This window comes from Cyrtonyx montezumae, unplaced genomic scaffold, assembly GCF_038088225.1.
Source record: "Cyrtonyx montezumae isolate F1298 unplaced genomic scaffold, pur_monq_1.0 scaffold_3, whole genome shotgun sequence".
NCBI lineage: Eukaryota > Metazoa > Chordata > Aves > Galliformes > Odontophoridae > Cyrtonyx > Cyrtonyx montezumae.
In genome coordinates this window covers 152,688,973-152,708,536 of record NW_027072034.1, presented here as the reverse complement: position 1 = coordinate 152,708,536, position 19,564 = coordinate 152,688,973, and positions in this window count along the sequence as shown.

Here is a 19,564-nt window from a genome sequence, read left to right as displayed (position 1 = left end):
TGATTAGAATATATTTTGAATATCTTGTAATCTAATTTTACAATTCCTACTTTTTCTTGATATTTCAATTAACAAAGCAGCTCATCTGCTCCAATAAACTTCCATTAGATTTGCATATTTGGCCAAGTTTGGCAAATTTTGCCTCAGAGCATGATTCGTTCTACCATCTTAGAATTCCACATAAGGATATTATTATCCAAGACTAACATCCCAGGATGCTCTGTCTTCATTAAAGGAGAGAAATGAGGATCTCCAGGGAGGATTCAACCTTAATCCTAAAATAGACATGCAAAACTAGATTTGGAGCTGCTACTTTCTCTCTTTAACACCCTCTGGAACTAAATTACGTTTTTGTCTACACAAATTCATCTTGGAAGCATGTTCTGGCACTTCTAGGGTGCAACTTATCTTATCTGTCTCAGATGTCTCCTGCAGGCTGTGATGAACCATAACCTACAGGTATCTAGTTCACACAGTTCAACAACTATAAACAAGGTCTAAATGACTCCTTTATGCATCTACATTTGGCTAGATGCTTCTCACATATCATCTAATGTGGAGCTCATAGCTGGAGGCACAGTTAGATCATTTCGAAATAATGAATATCCCCAGTGCTTTATATATGCCCCCTGGGGCTACATATAACTACATGTTTGTTGAAGATTTTCTAATACATGCTAGCAGCCAAACTGGCATTAAGATCAAGGGAGACCAGTGATGCCATAAACTACATTTCATATGTCTAATTCTGGACAGTCTTGAGAAAAGGTCACATTTACTGAATCCATACTTTATGAGATATGCATCTAAACAAAAGACAAAACTCTACCCAAACATATATTCTATCACAGGTTAAATTTAATATTGTGTGCCAAACCTGAATTTAGTACCATTCCATTCTGTAGGATATGACTACGACTTTGTGCAAGTCTGGTCAAGCTAGATTTGAAAGTGTAGACACTACAGATGTAGCATATAAGATTGTGGTACTTTGTGAGACAAAATTTTTTAGAGGAAATCAGATTGTCTATTTGAAGAACTGCTTTTGAAGACAAAGAATATTAATCTATTTGTTACTTATTTTGGTGACTCTAAGCTATTAAGGAGCTGGAGACACTGATTTCATTATCCTTATCAGACTTTCTCCTTTTTCTTTTTTGTCTGCTCACACCTCATTAAATTCATCCATTGATCTTAAAGCAGTGTAAAAGGGAGTGATAACATTTTAATATAACACAGATAGAAAACAGAAGGTATCCGAGTATCTCCTAAGGATAACCCACAGACCACTGGAAAATTCAGGAACAGAAGCTGTTTTTTAAGCTCTAGTCCAGGCTTCTGTACATGAAACAGCTTACACTGGAGCTAATATAAAATGTGTGCACATGCATTCAAGAATGCCTAAATCATCAGGATACTGACATGACAGTATTTAATTTTCCAGAATTTGTTAAATTCCATTTCCATTGCATGGTGCCTTATAAACAGGTAGAGAATATGTTCTCAGGCAATTCATTTACTTCTGGTGAAGTAGGGACTGAATGTATTCCTGAAAATTGCCTGTCACGAGGGCAAGTAGATCCCAACACTGCTGCTTGTCCTGACTTATTAGTGTATTGTTCAACTCAATGCTCATTATTCATGAGCATGTCAGAATTAAAGGTTTTAGGCTACATCTTGCATAGTATTTCTTTGACATTACACGCATAAACGCAGATACAAAATAATCTACTGTTGCAACTTGGCTTTTCATTTTAACCAGCAGTGTTCAAAAGCAGAGGGATAGAGAATGAAAAACTTGCTAGACTGAAGTACTTAGGAATGAATGGTTAAAGAAATAAATGGTGGACCACCTGAAGGCAAGTTTCATTACAAACAGGTAGAAAGAGGATTATTTTATGAAGAATAAAATAATTTTAATAATAAATATAATTTATGAATAATGTGGTACTATGGTAATAAACTCTGAAGATTATCCAGTAAAGGAGCAGACCTGCTCTGGATTTACTGGGCCCCAAAGCTTTGGACTTATAAGCTTTGTATTTCAGTTTTAGTGTCTGCTGAACCTATTAAAAGGAAGTTTGATAAAACATTCAGAGAGCATTTAAAAATTGAGAGCATGTACATTCCAAGCATTATTCCACAGTGATTTGAAAAGGACAAGAAATAGACTGCAGAGGCCACCTTGTTCAGTGGATGTTATTCACTGCCCACAGGCACTGCCAGTGTCAGTGGCAGCTCCGCCAGTTCTGGTGAGAGAGTAATGAAAAATGTTTTTGGCTGGGGTTGTAATGTTTCTTTACTTCCATGGTTTCTCTTGTTTGAGATACAGCAATGCAATCAGGAGATGCAAACTGCATTTCATTTGCCTATGTGCCCTAGAGTTCAAGGAGGATGAGGAGAGGTTCATCAGGTTCTCATACACATTCTACAGTACAAGGCTGACCCTAGGAAGTCACTCCAGCTAAGGTAACTTAAGATACACCTACGTTGCCTTTAAATTTGGCTGTTTTACACTCAACGTTTGATTTGAAATTTTAGAGCTGACTGACTTAAATGTCCATACAGTCTGTAGGACTGTGATTTGACAGGGAGCATGTTGTCTTTCCCAAAGTACAATTATATGAACCACTATACTGGCAATGAAGAAATGAAGAATTTGTACTTGAATGTGAGCTGGAGATGTAAACTAACACAATAATATGTGTTCTTAATTCCTTAAGTCCTATTCCTTTTTGTTAATACATATAAGTACTTAAAGAAAATTTCAAGATTATACATTTGTTATATGAAAAGTGTAGCTACACTTTTACCAGAGTTAAAATGCCCTCATTCTACACATACCTATATACATAATACATAGGAATTTATTTTACTCCTTTGTGTTGTGTGTCATAACATTAATCTCTTCTGTCTAAATCAAATAGAGCTTCTGGCTATGTCAGCTTTAGACATACCTAAAGCAGATAAATTAAAATGTAGCCTCTCATTTTCTCCCCCAGCAATGATGTCATCCTTAATAACTTGTTCATCTATTTTTGCAGTGTCTCCAGAACTGGCTTATATACACTGTACTCTGCAAATCTATCCACAAAAGCATTCTCTTTTCTTCTCTAAAGCTGTTCAGACACTTCTGCTGTCAACCCTAATGTCTCCAAATTGCTTCCTTTACTCAGTTATGCCACACACAAGCGTCTGTGGAAAGGGTACATAACAGTATCAGTATTTCTCCTGCCCGGTTCCCTATCCTTTCTGTGCTACTTCCTTTCCTTTTTGATTTATGTTAATCTTCCAAAGATGAAATATTGTGTCATTTACAGTACTGTTGACCTCAGGCACTCGAAAGGAATGTGTTAGCCTATGAATAATAATGAGTTGGGTTTCAAAAAAATATATTTGCATGATCATATGTAAAATTTTATTTGCCTTCTGCAACTTTCATTGAGACTTTACAGTAAGTATTTCCCAATCTTCTTTACAACCATGAGAGCCAAGTTTTTTTTTTTAGTATGAAAGCTTAGATTCTTATGTACAAATATTACTCTAGAAACTGAAGTGTTAGAGAAAATATCAGATATCCCCAAAGCTGTAATTAAACTGAAATCCAGCATTTATTTCTGTTGGGAATATATCTGTCTGAATACCAGAGTTTTACTGCACTGTTGTTTATCTTTCCGTATGTCAGACATCAGAGCTCTCCTTTTGGCTGGACTCTTGGTCTGCTGATAGACAGACGATAGATCCATAAATGCTGAAACTCTGATGAGGTTTTCTCTTCCCTTTGAGGAAGAAAAAAGAAGGCCAGGACTATCTTCCTTTTGATGTTATCATCTACTTTAGCAATTAGTTATCAGTGGAAGATTTCAGAGTAAACCACTAGTTTTTTAACCACTTTTCTTAACAAATGAAATAAGATCTTGAAGCTGAATGTGCAGAGTGAGAAAGAGGATTCCCAGATAAATGAGAAGTTTAATGCAGGAAAATCTTGTGATACAGATCTCTGAAAGAAGACCAAGAGTTAGTTCTGAACATTCAACATGATACAAAGATGTGCATCTGGAAAAAATGAGAGTAAATGGAAGTACAAAGAGCCCTCATCCGTAACTCCTAATTAATAAAATTTTAGGTAATAACAGGTGTTTTCCAATAATGTGTGGTATCAGCATTATATAGATATGATATAATGAAAATCAGTGATTCTGTGTCAACAGTTTACAGGTTGGTGTGACTAAGTTCCATAACTAATGTGGCAGTGGAACCCACAGACGCCCCAAGAAAGAAGAATGGGGAAAAGAGGAACAGGTAGGGAAATGGGCCTAAAATCAAAAAAACGTCTTACTCTAATGCTGAAGATGTATGCTAGGGAGCACACAATGTTGAGATGAGCAGAAACAGAAAAGAGGAGGTGTCTTGTGACTTGCAAACAGTCACAGCTTTCCCTTTGAATGATAAATGGGAACAGAACAGTGAACAGTCCTCTGGGGTAAGTAGTTCTCTTCTGAGGCAGATATACCTGGAACTATTGACAACCCATGGAATTGGAGCATTAATTCTTTAACTCCCAGTGTCTTACTTGATATTATGATGTGAAATACCCATAACAAAAACAAATGATAGAATCACGATATTTTGGTCTATAAATAAGTTCAAAGTTGTTTTCTTGATTTTTTTCTTTTTAATGTAGATGAGGGAGTGAGGAAATCCAACACACTTCTGTTCCTGAAAGTCTCCAACTTTAAGTAAAGATCATGAGTGATTGTATTTTGTGAAATTAACCACTCCCCCAAATGGTGACAATACATTTGAATTTCTATTAAACACCAAACTAATCAAAAGATTTTCAAAAATTTATACCTGTGATTAATATATTCAGTAATAATTTCATGAATTTTAGTGGCAGCATGCTATGCATAACATTAAATAGCTGCATTATCAGGTTATTGCAGGCCATTTTATAAATGTATCAATACTTGGGTTCAAATGACATCAACTTTAGACCACAAAACTTAAAGAAAAAACTAAATGCAACAACTTTCATGTGATTGAAAATGTTTCAAATATAATATAAAACATTTATTACCTTTATTTATTTAATGCTTCGCTGTGTCATACAGAAAAGGTTGCTGTGTGATACACAGCTATAAATTGCATATTTTCAAACAGATGTAAAAATGTACATTTGGTAAAAATTCTTAACCACTCCCAAGCTGTTTGAATACTGTGTATACAGCACTGACATAAGAACCTACGCATCATCCTGCATGATAAATAGTGATGAGAGGCGTAGTAGCAGACAGAACATCTTTATTTAATTTTCAGATATGAATGGCTAGCTGATGTTTTAAATGATAATATGAAAAATGATTAGGTTGGTTGGAGGAAAGTTACTCCAAATATCTGTCAGTAGAATGTGGTTTCACTTTAGCAGCAGCAGTACTTTTGCAAGGTTTGACCAAAGGTTTATATATGAAAAATACGAAGTTCAAAGAATGGTGGACCACATCTATTGGAATCACATGGATGTTCATGTGTGTTCATCAAACAAAGTGTCAGTGGATGAGTAAGCAGTACCTGTTCTCAGTTTTTTCATGTCCTTTCATTCCATCCAAAGTACAGCTGCAATGATTTTCTATCCTGCTTTTTCCTTATTTTTTTACATCCGAAATTCAAGCTTCTCTTCCTCACTTAGAAAACACTTCATAGGTCCACTCCTGGTTGCACTGCTGCACTTCTCACCCTTTCCTGCTCTCTGCAGCCTGTCAGCTCTCCTTTCCTGACTGCTCTCTTTGTCTTCTGAACTCACTGAGCATTTTGCACCTCTTTTACTATGCCACCCTGTAGGTCTGGAACAGCCTTCTGATTATTCCAGGCCAAGTTCAGTTTCTCTGCTGCCATCAAAATCTTCTTTAAAAAAATATCATGTTGCTATGTTGGTATGTCAGGAAAGAGACTTTCTTCCTTTGATTTGATGTATAGAGGGAAAACTTCCACATTTTAATTTCTAGCAGCCCACATCTACAGCTGAAAGGAGATAATATACGAGATGTCATGAATGAAGGGATCTCAGTACTAAGCAAACCACCACAGCTCAGGAATGGAGACAACTACATGTTTTAATGTATGAGGAGTTAAAAACAAGCTGGGAGGATACAGAGGCATTCTTACCCAGTTTGTATCAGTCTTGATTTTATTTAGTTTAAGCCATAGCTTTGAAGTCAACATAATCCACTCTGATCAATATGAAGGTGACACGTTATCAGCTTGCATTAATTATTAAATTATTCATTGTTAGCATGTTTCATCCATGCACCTGCAAACATTTTGCAGGGAAAATGTTTGAACTGTTCTCACTTTGAAGGAGAGACTGATGTACAGTAGAGATCCATTCCCCAGAAGAGAAAAGTCAGTAGCCAAGAAGTAGAAATAAATTCAGATCTTCCCTATTGCAGTTTTGAGGCCCATCCATAACAGCATGCTTGCCACATCCTAATTCCTAGGAAGATCTCATGGCTGTGGAAGTTAATCAGAGAACAAATTTCAGTGGTCAAATCACGCAGTAAGTTTTACTGTCAGATTATAAGACATTTACAAACTGGGCAATAAGGTTCAAAATGGATTTCCAAATTACAGCACAGAAATGCTTTTGCTTTGTTTTTGTTACCAAGTAAATTCACATTTTGTTTCCAACTGGGTAAGTAAATACTTTAAATAGTTTGCTTTCTCTAAGAATGAAAGAGCAATCAGAAAACATTTCCTTATAAAACGTGAAAAAGCATTTCATCCTCTCCAAGGATGAAGACTAGCTACCCCCTCTTTGTGGTTCATTCCCAATGTTTTTTTTTTTATCTATCTGGGTTCAGTAAAAAAAGTTTTGATTTGACGCTTTTGCAGTGATTAAGAATAAAAATCTCACAGGAAAATGAGAAAATCAGCTAATGCTTAATTTGTGAATTTCTGAATTCCGGTAGCAAGGCATAAGGCTGAAATAAAAGTACTCATTTTAGCCAGCTATAAATAAACAGGAAATGCAGTCCTGCTGAAAGAAAGAGCTCATGAGGCTCTTCTTTTTTTTTCAGTTCGCTACTGAAGAGGACTCCTTTGCTTTTCACAGATGCTTTACAATGAATCTGTGTTCCAGCTAGATAGTGAGAGAAGGTCAATACTATATTTGGAAAATAAAAGTCATGAAAGACATGAACAATTTCCTTTGTTTAATATTGAAGGCTGTGTTAGATTCTCCTACAAGGATGTACTGGTGACTTGATTCAGAAAATGAATGAAAACACGATCTTTCAAAAACCAAAGGTTAATCTAACAAAACAGGATCCAGACAAGATCTAATAACTACTCAGAAACTCCTTGGAACAGCCTGAGGCAGTAAGTCCCAAAAAGTGAATAAAATGGTACATCTAGGATAATTATATCTTATTTCTGATAGAGTATTTATTTATTTATTCACTTACTTTTCTAGCTTGTTTATAGGCTTTAAATCAAGGTTGCATATGCTTTCAGCAAGTGACATATACATTCTCTGCTTAGGTCACCAAAGTTATCCAGCACTCAGAGCAAAAGCTAACCATTCTGCAAGTTCCAGATTTTTTATTAAAATGAAAAATATCATGAATAATTCAATAAGCACATTCAACCTAGTGTTCTTTATTTTGACATCAAAGACAGAGTTACTGCCTTTTTGCTGTTAACAATTTGTAGAATATGCAATTTTTACCATAATTCATGTAGACTAGTCTGTAAAGTTCCTGTAAAAATTGTGCAAATTGAAGTGCAAGTTCAAGAGTAAACTCAGTGGAATACATTTTAAATTAATTTTAATTAATACTTAAAATTATTAAAAGATTGTGATTCTGAAACTAAATTTAATGAAAGTGTATTTGTAGTACGATGATACCAGCTAGGAACATGCTCTTGCTAAAAAAGCAAGCAGAGAATTTGATTAAATCCATTTCTCTGAAAACTACTTAAAATAATATTGATAAATGAGAAAAAAAGATGAAAAAAAGATGAGAAAAAAAATTGAAAAAAAGAAAGAAAGGAAGAAAAAAAAAAGCAGCTGCAATATTCATTTGATTTGCATGATTATTAGAATGTAATTTCTCAATGTCTACGTATAGTAATGTGAATTATTTCCAGCAGCTTTCTCAGTTTTCAAAAATAAAAAATAAAAAATGCATATTTAGGGCCCTTTAATAAGTTAATATTATGATGTACGTCACAGTTGCAGAACCTTGGCCCCTGCAAAAAACTCACGTATATAACTTTTAAAAGAGTCCAAATGACTCATGCCAGACAGATCATCCCCCTGTACTCAGCTCTGGTACGGCCGCACCTCGAGTACTGTGTTCAGTTTTGGGCCCCACACTACAAGAAGGACATTGAGGCCCTGGAGCGTGTTCAGAGAAGGGCAACAAAACTGGTGAGGGGTCTGGAGCACAAGTCTTATGAGGAGCGGCTGAGGGAGCTGGGACTGTTTAGTCTGGAGAAGAGGAGGCTCAGAGGAGACCTTATTGCACTCTACCACTTCCTGAAGGGGGGTTGTGGTGAGGAGGGGTTGGGCCTCTTCTCCCTGATAAATAACGACAGGACGAGAGGGAATGGCCACAAGTTGCGCTGGGGAAGATTTAGATTAGACCTGAGGAAACATTTTTTCTCTGAAAGAGTGGTCAGGCACTGGAATGGCCTGCCTAGGGAGGTGGTTGAGGCACCATCCCTAGCGCTGTTCAAGAAGCGTTTAGATGAGGTGCTATGGGATTTGATTTAGTAGTTCAGTGGGTAGAGATGGTGGTAGGAGGATGGTTGGACTAGATGATCTTGTAGGTCCTTTCCAACCTAATGTACCTATGAACCTATGAACATATGACAAAACGGAAAGTTTAAGTGTTGCTAAAGCTGCACAGTGTGAATTATTGAGAAAGAAACTCATTCATTTTTATTTTAACTAACATAAATGTATACTACCATATAACAGTGAAATTCATTGTAGAACTGGAAATAAAAATTACAGGCCAACAAAAGAGACAATAGGGATAAAAAGAACCGGTGGAAATAGTGATAATTTCATCAATAGATCACAATATTACTGAAAAGCTGAAACCTTTTTCTGCACTTCATTGTAAATATTGTAGGTCTCTACCAGACTTCATGAGGTATGAAGCCCATAGCACATCATTGAAATTTTTATCAGTCTCTCAGATTTCGATAAAATTGGTTAATGTATTCCAGAGTTATTAAGAAGGCACACAGGAAGGAAAACACTGATATATTTCTTATGTTTCCTTAGAAATTAGAATAAAAGAAGAAGCTGAAAATGACAAACTAACTAGTTTTCTATAAAAAATTCTTGGGTATCTTTCTTTAAAAAAAAAAGTGATTCTTGGGGGCAGAAAGTAAAGAACATTTCTGAAACTTATCAAACAACTGTGAAGAAAATCCCTGTTTGCCATCCATATTTAAAGGACTAAACCTACCAGTACAATAAATTTAATTAACTAGGATTTATTTTATCCCTGCTACCTTTAGTTGTATAGATTATCCAATCTTACACATCACTTTTGTCTTCTTTTTCCCTTGGGACTCCTGAAACTATATTTACTTCAGTTTTCAATAAGATCTGTGATTTTGATATAGATTATTGTGATTTCTTTACTGTTATGTGACTAAATAATTTATAATTATACCATATACAAAAATCTCAGGAAACAACTGTATGGTTTGGTGAATCAAACAGCAGAGTGAGTTTCAAGAAAGGCATGTCAGAATAAAATCACTTGCATTATCTTAAACAAAGCTCTGCCACTTGTGTCTCTCTGAAATGGGGAGAATGATAAAGAATCTCTCTCTAATATGCATGAGATTTATGTATAAATTGCAATAAGAAAGGGTAACACATGATTGCAAACTTATTTATTCAAAAGTGTGATGTTTAATGTACAGAGAATTCATAGATGTCAGAATTCAGAGACGTCAGTCTCTTACCAGCACCATCACCATAGACACATCCTGACTCAGCAAGTTTTTCAAAACAATAAAGAATCAAATACAAAAAGGTATTGCATTACATTGTTCTGTGAAGATTAAAAAATTGGATCCACTGAGTAGATAGAAAACAAATTTAATATTCTGATATAATTACTCTTTAGACATATGTTCTATTGCTACTTCAAAGAAAATACAAGTAGCCTGGCAGGAATAAGCTTTGATTACTCATACTGATAAATTGGAATAGATTTGAATTCTGTGTGAATGTAAGATGGAGGGCTAATCCTTTCAGCATATGGTTTGGAAGCACTATTACCCTTACAATGTCAGATGCTGGTCTCGTGATCATTATGGTTGTGCAATATATACTATCCCCTGTGGCCCATTAATTGGCTTGTGGAACAATTTATAGGTTACAGAGATAGCTGAACTGTTATTAAAATAAATGATTTGAAAATTACCCAAGTAATAACAAAAGGAGAGATCTAGAAGGAATGAGAAGTGGCTTCTGAAAGAATTGGTAATGGAATATAACAACTTGTGAACCATTAGAAGGAATCATATTCTCTGCTGAGAAAACAAGTGGGAACAATTTTCCACAATTTAGCAAACCATCATTAATTATACAGTAGAGAAAGGAAATACAGTGAATTGACTTTTAACTGTATGTGGCTTACAGTGTGGTATCTTAAATTCAAATTGTTTTGTTAACTTTAAAGCTTGTAATGAAATAGGTAGAAATTGGTTTGTGCACATGTTAAATGGTTACACAGAATGCTGGGACCTCTCCTAGCTTTTTAAACAGATTTGCAGAAGGGAATATAAAGAGATTTTTCTGACACAGTAATGTCGTGGCAGATGACTATTAGGAGATTTTATATCTATATTATTCAACATACTCCACTTACTAATCTTTCTACTGCAGTATAAGTAGAAAAGCTAGCTAATGCTGTGCATTATAAGAAACTATACCATCTTCAAAATTGAATTGAGTACCTATTAGTCAATAGAATATAGTTATAAGTTATAGAAATTATAGTTCCAAACTTTTTTAGTCTTATTCTGTTATTTTAGAATAGAATTTACCTTCCACTCCAAGCATAAATTTTCCTCATGATTGACTTCAAAGTTTTCATTAAAAAAAATCCAGTAGTACAGAATAATAATGATTTATATTTATGACAGTCTTTTCAACTGCCTTGGAAAGTAGCATTAATTCAAGTGACTTTTGAGTATATTTCCAAAGATGTAAAAGAGAACATAGCCGACTAAGTAAGACTAAGGAGGAAGGACTGAGTGAAAAATAAGTACATGCTTTTTTTAGGGAATTATTTCAAAAAGCCTTCTTACAAGTTTGCAAACTAAGGAATTCTCTAAATTTCTTTCTTATCTATGAAGGTAAACATTATCATAAATACTTGCAGCATCAGGAATTTACATAATAACTGCAAAAAACTCTCTCAAACACTCTAGAAAAACAAAGCATAGAGCAGAAGACAATCTGAGATAAGAATTCTTAAAACACTCCTAAAACATTCCATACATTGCAATGATTATACATGAAATCTATTTTGTACACATGGAAAACATGCTAGACCTGAATCACAAAAAATCACATCTTTCCTGTTCAAAGATACACAAATACATTTATCAGTAATGTTTCCTTTATGGTTTGTAGTTACCCTGATTTGTGATGGAATGCCATACATCCTCGTCAGTGATAGTAGCAGTACTGTCATTTTTTTCTAATTTATTTTAGGCATTTAACTGATAAGTTTAAATTAGGACTTGAGTCTCCTAAAGTTTTTATAATCAGCGAAAAGATAAGAATGCTTTCCATGAGAATTCAGATTGAACTTCTGGTAGCACATTAAATTCAAGTGTTAGTAGTTCTCTGTTCTTGAAGTACCTGTTTCTGTTCCCTGAACATGGATGAATGTTGGGGAGACAAGATGTTATTTTAACACTCACAGTGGGAGAAATTAATCTTTCCTGGTATGTAACACTGAAGTTGAGGTAGGGAGAGAGTAAGTAGTTGTCTCATATATTGTTTAGGTGGAAGACACTTACCCTCACGTTTTTCCTGAGTTATTGTAGCTCACTAAGATAATTAGACAAAGTGGCAATGATATATCAGAATAACATGATGCATCAGCATCCAGAAAAGAAATTCTTCCTATTTTACTGACTTCCATATTTCCAGAAAAACCATTTGTCCCATCGTTACCATAGGGGTTATGTTTTCCTACCCATTCAGGGGATGATTAGCTAAAAAACAAAAATTAGCAATTGTATTTGCTTGTAGTATTCTTATGAGTGTTTTAGATAAACAGCAGAATGAAGGACATGTTCTGTACAGCTGAGTTGCTAAGTCAACTCAAAACTGTTCTACTTGCTATTATTTCTTAAAGAAATACATGCCTTCTGCCTTTTAGATTTCCAGTCAGCTCAGTAGGATATTTCAGCATGTGATTATAGACAATCCAGATGTAAATGAATCGCATCAAGTCTAAAGAGAAAGCGGAAATAAATTTTTGAAAAATTGTTTTTGAAAAAAGAACAGTAAATTTTAGTTGCTTTTACAATATTGTTTTGCCTTCTGTGAGTGTTAAAGTATTTTAAAAGGAAAGTATTTTTTGAGTGGGTCAGCTTTCCATCTGTATGACTTTGAAAAACTTGTATCTTTGAATGTCAGCAACTTGTAGTGACGGTTAATAAAGCTAGCTGAAAGATGCAAAAAAAAAAATGAAATAATAGAAGAGCCATGCTTGTTCTGAATGAACTATTAATAGATCAGAAACTTTATTGTACAAAATAATGATTACTCTGTTCTGATTCTCTGGGCTCAGTAAGGTTTAAAAAGACTGAGTTGTTATTGTGTTCAGTTTTCCTGTGGCCCTTCAAAGTCTCACTGCCTCTCTTTGTGCAGAAAATTGTACCTAAATGAGGGATTTCTGTCAGACTTGTCACCCTAACTTAGGCTACAGAACTTCATGTAGGGTCAAGAATAAAATATTCATGTCAATATGAGATTCAATAAACTTAAATTGTCATTGAAATTTTTTGGGACTGTCTTTCATTTCCTTTACTGTCACATTCTGACAGGCAACCACTTTTGTATGATTTTGATTGAAGCTGAAATAAAAGATTATTTGGTACATATTTTCATTTCAGGGAAAAACAGCTTCTTGTATTACACAAGCTGTATTAAATGTGAATCTAAATAGATTAATTACATTCTAAACCTTGTAGACACTAATAAATGGAGGGAGACAAAGTGATTCATGCAGCTACCTTTGCAATTATAATAAAGTGCCTCCTAAGTCCTTTTCTATCTTTCAAATTTATTGACCACTATGTACATAAACCAAATAGTGTGTCTTGTAACACCACACAAGAATTTCTGCTCTTTATCCTTATATAGAACACAAGAAGTCTCATATAACCATTTAATTATTAGTTTTGCTAATATGTGTGAATTTGATCTAAGGAGCAAATATTTTCAATGTCTGGACAACAAATAAACATCTCTAACCCATCTGAATCCATTTGAAAAACCACCTCTCTTTAATCCTTTTTATTTTCTCTAAAATTCCCTATAAATCTTGGTCAATTACCTTCATAATGTGGGGTAGATCCTCAGCTACAGCAACATGCATCACAATCTAAAGAGTACTTACTCACTGAAGTGTATATTTTCAGTGCTGGTGACATTGCAAAGGCAGTGTCAGCCATCAGGGAAATAGGGAAATAGGGAAGCAGGGAAAAGTGGGCAGAGAAGACCAAAGATTTCAATTAAAGAAAGTGTATACAGCCTTGGCTCTTTGAAATCTGTGACAAATTGTATAAACCTGGTATTGAGGACTTGGCATTGGTTACATACTGTCAAGTATGAGAGATATAGGCATATGGTAAGCACTCAAATATCTGCTGCTTACGAGTAGGGGAAATAACTATATGAAATGGGTAGCAGATGTTCCTTCAGGATGCATGTATTTAGGTTCTGTGGAAAGACCCACAGCTTTAATGGCAATAAGTAACATTTAAGTAATGCAATTTTCTATAAATCCTACCATACCTGTAGAGTTTCTATGTAATTCAGGAACATCTAAAAAAAAAATCTTATCCTTTCTGTGGAAATAGACAGGACTGCTATGGAAAAGATCATTAAGCTGATCCATTGCTCTGTTCAAAATTAGATGTCTCTTAGTTTAAAACTTGTCTGACTTCATTAAAATTACATTACTTTGAAGTTTTCTTTCTCTAAAATAAAAAATTAATGACAAGGATATGGAAAACGAAATTGAGAAATTTAGAAATTGTTTTCAGGTGAAATTCTTCCAGTCAGGACAGTATCCTATGTAGAAATAAAATTATTTCAAAAAATCCAGTGGGACAGTTTTCACCTTTTCAGAAATGCAGATATAAACAATCTTGTTTCATTCATTTTGCACTTTTATTTCAATATGCATGATTTTTTTCCTATTCATGATGAAAGTAACTTTTTTTCAAAATGTTCAATACACTCTATATAATTTCCTTATCTTGGTTTCTTTGTAGCCCTATTTCATTGTTGCTTTTCCAGTAAGTTCCTTTCTGAAAAGAAGAACTTATTTAAGAGAAGGCTAATGATAAATGAAATTGAAATATAGCTAGAAACCTTGTGGGTGACTGACAGGCCAATAGCATTTTCTATTTAGAAGAACCATGAACTCCTTGGGAATTTTGTTTAAAAGAACTCCAACATTTTTTGTTTTGTTTTATTTTGTTATAGAAGTAGGTTGTATCATGCAACTCTTACTAGACATCTTTAAATACAGTAATACTAATTTGCATCTAGATGTGAAATGATATGAGGACAGGCTAGGTTAGAATGGCAGACTTAAAAAGAGGACAAAACATGAGAGGAAAGCAAGAAATGCAGAATTGAAAAAACAAACAAACAAAAACCATGTAAGAACAAATAGAAATTATATATATTTAAAAATATATGTAAGTAAGAGGAAAAAGACAGAAAGGAACACAGTTTCTAATGTTTCCCATTAAAGAGTTTGCAGTTCAGTTTTCAGGTGATAACATCGCTATGAAGACATGTAGTGCATGTTAGACAATAAGTATATTGTTATTTCTTGTACTTGCAACATTTCCCCTTGTCTGATGATAATCCATTTGCCTTGTGCCTGAAGATGATTCTTTCTCTGTGCAACAGAACATCCTGTCCTCCACACATTTAGTGCCTCTAAAATGTAAAGAATAAAATAAGCAAACAGGCAAACAAAAGCAGGATTTGATTTGTAGATTTTTTCCCATGAACACACCAGGATGGAATTGCTATCATGCAGAGATTCTCAAGGAAATAATTTCTCTCCATAGACCCAATTGGCCAACATTAAAAAGAAGTACTCAAGAGATGAAGGGAATAATTTCTTCATCAGGATAAAAGTGTTAATATAAATTCCAGTAAATTGTTCGATATTTCATAGTTGTATACATGTTTTGTCATTTCATGCCTTTTTTGCTGTATCCTCCCATGTTAGTCTCTTCTGTGAAGTTCTCAGTTAAACAAATAAGTTCAGAGGTCCGAGTGATGCATGTACATTTCAGTCACACCTTTAGCTTTCAGTAATCCTCTATTCAATTTGTCCACAATTCATTGTTAACATCTAGTTGATCTTTTGGTCTTGAGCAAAGTCAGCTTTATGTACCCAGTGCAAACAGATTGCAAAGACTAAAAAGACAAAAGTTGCCAGGGGATTAAAAAATACTTGTAGCCACTGATTAAGGGATTCACAGCAGTTCTCTTCTCTTTGCACAGCAGCTTTATACTTAACTCAGAATAAGTGATTATTTGTAGGTTTTTACTACTACTACTACTACTACTACTAATACTGCTGATGCTGTTACTACTTTTATAAATAAATAAGCAGAAAGAAAATTGTAGCTCCCTGAAAATGCAATGATGCATTTTCATCCTTCCTCAATTATTTACCTGTTTCACTACCAGACCTTTAAAAAACAAATTGTATTAGGCAGAGATAGACATTTGAAGATAATTGTCCTTCTGATTTTTGTCACTGATTTTTTACTTTATATTTTCTCATTTGGGTTATTGAAATCCATGCCTTCTTTCTTCCATTCAAGCATTCTACTATGATCTGACTGTACAAGTGACACAGCAGCTCACAGCCAGAGGGCCCTCTGTACAAAAGATATGCAATAAAGATTTCTCTAATTCACTTTCCTCCTTGTTCTCAGCCACATGCTGTAGTACTTTGATTCCTCTCTACGAAACCAAACATGTTATCAGCTCTAGTCCTAGTACAGAATTTCTGTCAATTCAGCTGTAAAAACACAACCACCAGTGCATTGACTTAAAAATAAATATTAGCTGGAACATTTCTTCCTTGAATTTTCAGCAAGGCCATAAGCATCAACATAACTGTGTCACTTATGTTCAGTGGGTTGGAGGTAGGAGGCTAGGCTTGTTAGGTCTGTGCACAAAGAAATTCAAATAACGTGTTTGCTATCCCATGCCTCACCCTGCTCTTTCTTTGTAGCAGCAGTAGGTTTTTATCCTGGGGTGGACCACACAGAATCAAGAACAAAAATTTCTTCTTTGCATAACACTGTTTCATCTGTCAGTAGGAAGCCAAAGACTAAATGATACCTCATTTTAAATTAAATAGATATTAATAAACTACACATTTATGAACAATTTGCTGATGAAGCTCTATAGTTCACGGTTAGTTTGAAAAAAAATATAAAGTATTGTGGTGGTGTGATTTGTATAACAAGAAATAGAAAAGGAAAGGAATTCCAATCATTAGTCTGGTTTAGATAATGTACAGTATAAGTAATGAAGCAACAATTCCAATATTCTTTAGCTAGTTACTTTCCTAATTCTATTTTTCATCTTTGTATCCGTAATTAATTCCCTTGGGATCAGTTAGGGATTTCTGACACCCTACAAATGTTAATGAATGTATTCTTAAAACAGTCTGTGAAGTATAGAAGTAACACTAATTCCCATTTTAGAGGTGAATTCAAAGGCCCAGAAAAAGAGATTTACACAGAGTCAAGAAATCTGTGTCAGTGCTGAAAACTAATGGGGGATCTTACGTTTTTTTCCATTTTTTCTCAATTTAGTAGCCACTGCAAATCAATTTTAATGGTTGGAAATTTAAGCAAAGCTTTTAAAAGGTAAATAAAACTTTTTCCTTTATTTACTGTCATTTCTTAATGTTTTAGTGGTTTCTGTATCTTACTAACTAAACACTGTAACATTTTATTGAAATCAGTTTTCATATTTTGTTTCATGAAAAAAGGTAGTTGGCAGGAATAATAAATATAAATTTCATTTCAGATTATGTTGAAAACTTCTGTCCTTTTAGAATGCTAGGCAAATTCAGGCAGCTAAAAAATGTGCCACAGGAATATAGAATATCATCTTTCTAATAAAACGCAGACTGAAAAATATGTATCTGTTTGTTGTCTTCAGTTTCTTAGCTGTTGAGAAGTAGAATTTCTCCTTTAGTTCACAATCCTAGACTTCTGAAGAATATTTTCTATTGTTTCAATTCTTTTCTACTGTTCCTGTGGTGATTGAAAATATTTTATTTAAATTACAACCACTTACTCTCTTTTGATCCAAAGATTCAAAACAGAAAATACTTCACTGGTGCAGGATGGTAAGTTACTCCTACAGCTCAGACTATGTGATGCAAGCAATTGCTGCGAATTAAAAATAATTTGGCAAAATCCTATGCCTTCTAAAACCAATGTTTAAACATCAGAACATGATTTAGCATAGTAAGGAATTACTTTCTTAATATGAAATATAGTTTGGATAGATTCCCTTTAATTCAAAATCAAAATACCTCAACAGAAGTTTGATAAATCATAGTTGAAAACAGTTTCATTGTTTCTAACAGAATCTGAATTTATTTTGTAAACTACATGCCACTACATATTCTTTCTTGGTAAAAATTCACAGGATCATATAGAATCACACAATTGTAGGGGCTAAAAGGGACCTCTAGAGATTATCTATTCCAACTTCCCTGCCAAAGCAGATCCCTAGCCCAGGTTGCACAGGTAGCATCCAGGTAGGTATTGAATGTCTCCAGAGAAGACTCCACAACCTCTCTGGGCAGCCTGTGCCAGTCAGTGCTCCATTACCCTCTCTGTGAAGAAGTTCCCATACACATTTTTGCAGAACTTCCTATGCATGAGTTTGTGACCATTTCCCCTCGTCCTATTGCCATAAACTGCAGAGTCCAGCCTCATCCCTTTGCCTCCTGCTCCTTAGGTATTTATAGATGTGGATCAGATCCCCTCTGAGTCTTCTTTTTTCAAGGCTGAACACACCCAGGTCTCTCAACCTTTACTCATAAGAGGAGTGTTTCAGAGCCCTTTATCATCTTTGTGGCCCTCTGCTAGACTCTTTCCAGGAGATCCTGGTCTTTTTTGTACCAGTAATTTTGACACTGTCCCTTTTGTACTAAGGGAGATATTGTGATCTACGTCTTCTGAAGTCTGGTGGTAAATATTGACATTAAACATGCTGATAGAAACTAGCAATGTATTTGTAAGGAATTCATCCAGTGTAGTGCAGACAAAATTTTATAATTTTTCGGATATTCCTTCTTTACAATTTCTCAAAATATAGCCCAACAGATGATATCATATTTAAAATCCAAATGCAAAGACAGTTAAAATCTTGACCTTAAATATATGCCTACTTGTCACCAATTCAAAAAACTTGCATCCTGATAATATGAAAAGAGTTTTTCCCAATGATTTTTGGTACTTGTAACACAAGCTAATAGTGTTCTACTTTCAAAATATCCTTTGGAATGATAAGTAAAATTTCTTTCAACTCTCTAGACTTCTTAATGAGGTATATCTATTAGCAATTGCATAGCATCATTTGTATTTTAGTGTAGTTGAATTTATATGTATGCTACTAGCTGTGTGGGAGCAAAGGCTAATGATAATAATAAAGTATATTCTATATGTATAAGGAATTACATATGGTAATTAACATTTTCTTTTCCATAAAAGAGAGAGGAATTGTCTTAGGGAACAATTTATGGTGGTTATTTTCAGGTTTTGCTCATCATTACAAACTGCTGTGGACCCAGATGCTGATCTCTTTTATATTTCTAGTCATAAAATTCCAGTAATAGAGTTCCTGGGGAATGCTGTGCAAAATATTGATGTTTCATCTTTAACTAAAAGCTTTCATAAGTTGTCATTCTAGGTTCTAGATCTATCATTTAACAGATATGTCTTAAAGATATTTAACATAACCTAAATGCTTTCCTAACTTACTGAGATTGCAGAGTAGTGTTTTGAACTATCATTTGGATATTTCTGGATATAACTGCTTTTTGTAAGAAATAACATATATCTCACTATTGATGTAACTATCAGTTCAGACATGTTCCTCATTTAAATCTGTTACTTTTCCTGATATAACATTTTTTTTTTTAACTTGATACTAGGAATGGCTAAGAACTATTTTTTATGATAGCTTTGAACAAAATACAGATTTATAAGAAGGAAATAT